This window comes from Mytilus galloprovincialis, chromosome 7 (assembly GCF_965363235.1).
Source record: "Mytilus galloprovincialis chromosome 7, xbMytGall1.hap1.1, whole genome shotgun sequence".
NCBI classification, from domain to species: Eukaryota; Metazoa; Mollusca; class Bivalvia; order Mytilida; family Mytilidae; genus Mytilus; species Mytilus galloprovincialis.
In genome coordinates, this window is record NC_134844.1 from 72,426,992 (window position 1) to 72,430,776 (window position 3,785).

The window sequence follows — 3,785 nt, forward strand, 5'->3', positions numbered from 1 at the left end:
CATTATATTTCTTGTTTTTATGCCCCACCTACGATAGTAGAGGGTCATTATGTTTTCTGGTCTGTGGGTCCGTCCGTCCGTCTGTCCCGCTTCAGATTAAAGTTTTTGGTCAAGGTAGTTTTTGATGAAGCTGAAGACAAATCAACTTGAAACTTAGTACACATGTTCCTTGATATGATCTTTCTAATTTTATAGCAAAATTAAACTTTTGACCCCAATTTCATTGTCAACTGAACATAGTAAATGAAAGTGCGAGTTTCATGTTAAAGTTTTTGGTCAAGGTAGTTTTTGATGGAGTTGAAGTCCAATCAACTTGAAACTTAGTACACATATTCCTTATGATATGATCTTTCTAATTTTAATGCCAAATTACAATGTTGACCCCAATTTCATGGTGCACTGAACATAGAAAATGAAAGTGCGAGTGGGACATACGTGTACATTGGACACATTCTTGTTACAAATTACACCACATTTGAAAATATCATTGAAATCAGACAGCTCATTTAAACATCTGTCAATAAAAACTTCTCTTTTTATTCCTAGAACAAAAAGGATATGGAGTATTCATTCATGGCCTAAAATAAATACATGCACAACAATAAAAATAATCCACAAAAGCAAAGGAACAGCGCTTGTATTGCTGTTTTTCATCTCCAAGTGACAATGAGGCGATCAACACGGACCAAAAAAATAACAAACACGCAACTAACTGCAAGTTCAAGACGGACCATATCATAGGTTTGAGTGGATTTTATGAACATTAACGATCACACCACTACTTTGAATTGAGAAACAAAACCGTGGGCTAATGTCAATAACAAAAATCTGTCAAAGAAATATGATACAAGTTACCAAGTAAAGTACAGTCTAGTTTTTTTAAGGATTTTTAACAGTTATAAATCTCGGTGCTATGTCATACCGGTCCTGCAGAAAGTGTGCATTTCTTGACTGACCTTACATGGAGGAAGATGCTTTTATCTGACATTATCTATTTAGTACATTACAAACTTGTTTCCATCAGTATTAAATCGTCTCTTAATTATTGTACAGGGTTGTAAAAGCGTTGACCGTTCGCACATTTCTTCAGTCAGCGACATCAATTGTAGAAGTTGTTTCTCTTAAACGATGACTTTTCCCAATTATTTAATTTTTTGTGAAATATTATTAGGAATCCGGGTCCGTTCGCGCCCATTCACGTTCGCACCCACTCATGTTCGCCCCCTTTCACTTTCGCACCCTACATGTTCGCACCCAAAGTCCGTTCGCACCCTACATGTTCGCGCCCTATTTCAACTTTGTAATCAAGTAGTATTCTTATAAGAATTATTGTTTTCATTGTCTCAAAATAAAGTGATACAGCATTTTTTGTGTTGAATAAATCTTAATCATGTTTTGGATAGTGTATTGTTAAAAAAAAAAATATATTCCTTTCTAAATAAAGTGGGATTCTGTCAACGTTTTATTTTGTGTTGAATAACTCTTTATCATGTTTTGGTTAGTGTATTACTATAACATGTATAACTTTGTTTCATTGACTTGTTTCAAAATGAAGTGAGATTCTGACTACGTTTTTTTTTTTGAGTCTTGAATAAATTTTATCATGTTTTGGTTATACTAGTGTATTGCTATATTTTATTGTTTCATTGTTTCAGATCAAAGGGACCAAGCTGTTAAAAACAATTATCTTTTGTGTTTTTCATTTATAATCTTCAATCTTTTACTCATACCAAGCTATAAATACATCCAGTATTTACACGAAAGCAATTAAAAACAACAATGATGATTTTCCAATTATTCAACTGGAATTTGAATTAAAATTGGGCGCGAACGTGTAGAGTGCGAACGGACCTTGGGTGCGAACGTGCGAGGTGCGAACGTGTAGGGTGCGAAAGTATATTGGGCGCGAACGGACCTGATACCTATTATTAGCAGGTATAGAAACAATTTAAAAGAAGAACAATGAGCAAACTATTTTGTTTTCGATTGATGAGTTTAAATGTCCGTTTGGTATCTTTCGCGTCTCTCTTATAACAAGTGTGATAATGTGGTCATGTTGCTTAACTAGCAGATCTTAGATTGCTGATTGTCTGTCTTTTGATTGTTTTGCTAACTCCTTATTTTTTTTGCATATAAATGTGTACAGAACACGTACAGTTCAACAATTACACAAAATAAAACATTACATTCACAACTTTTGAAACTATGAAACCGTAATGTTAAACGTTATATAAATCTGATTGAAATATATTTTCCTTTGTCTTGTTTGATTGTATAAAAAAAATTGACATATTAAGTTTCTCAGTGAAAAGTAAGTTACTTAATTACTAAAATTTCGGCGGGTCAATTTTGTTTGAACAATAGTCGGTATTTTTATATAGTTTTTTTTTTACATTATTTTGAATTATTCAGCAGGGTTGATTTAAACACTATTCCATTATCGGATGAACAGAAATATAAAATAAAATGGGAAGCGGAGTATACGTCAATACGTGCGACGACACGCAAACGAATCCAGAAGACAAATAGAGAGGAAAAAAACACTCGTAAAAAAAGAATAAACAGAGGAGTACGATAATGAACCAACAGTTTCTTTTCTAAGTTATGTTGAAAATTTGCCAGGCTGTAAGGACATGTAGTGTAGTATTTTTTTTGTAAACAATTGCTTGATCTTAAACCTAATTATTAGTATATTGAGTACATTTATACAATGTTTCAGAGACAAATAAATTTTCGCTTCAGTTGTTGATATCAGTTTAGTGAGAACGAGGTAGGCGCGATAACTGCTACTGCAATAATAATTAAGAAGGCAGTGGCTATTTGACCGGCACCGGCAAAATAGCAAATTTGCTATTTGACCGGCACCGGCAAAATAGTAAATTTGCTATTTGACCGGCACCGGCTAAATAGCAAACACTAAATAAAACTGTTCATTGATGTGATTAGTAGAGAATAAAAAAGCTTAATAATAATTTAAAATCATTTTATCACAATACCAAGCATTAAAAATACAGTACAATAAAAAATAAAAGATTTTCATAAATAAATAATTTATAACTTAATTTATAATATTAATTAAAAGCATGAAAAAACATTTGTAAATACATTATTAAATATATTTTTTCTAAAATATTTATAACAAAATGTTGATTTTCAAATTTAAATCTGTGTAAAATCTATGGTTTAAATATTCTGCCAGTGATAAAAATAGTGTTATGCAAAACTACATCATAAAACAGATATGACAGACAATATTAATAGTTGTTTGCTATGAATTTCAAATGGACACATGATTTAACATTTGCAATTGTTACAAAACCAATTCTTTGCCTTTGGAAGTTGTTTAGTCTAGCACAAGATAAATGTTGCCACTCAAAACAGGAACTACACATTACACTGGCTTCCTTTGAATCTACATCTTGTGTGCATATGTTACATATGTAGACAGGGTTCTTTTTCTCCTTTTTATATACGCTCTAAACAGCCAGGGGTGTAGCTAGGCCAAAATGATGTGTACTTAAAGCCGGGGGTACATGTAAGTCATATGGTGTTAAAAGTGAAAAATTCTGCATTCTCGCAATTTCCTGGAACTTAACATGACCTCATAAAAATCATATAATAATTTGAAGAAAAAAATAATTAGAGAAAAACAAACTTCTAATGTGTATTGGGTTGAGCTAGATTGGATAATAAGGAGCAGCGTCTGTACAACTAACATGCTATTTTTCAAATGAGAAAATACATAAATAAATACAATTACATTTCTCTTTGTTTTAGTCTTTTTT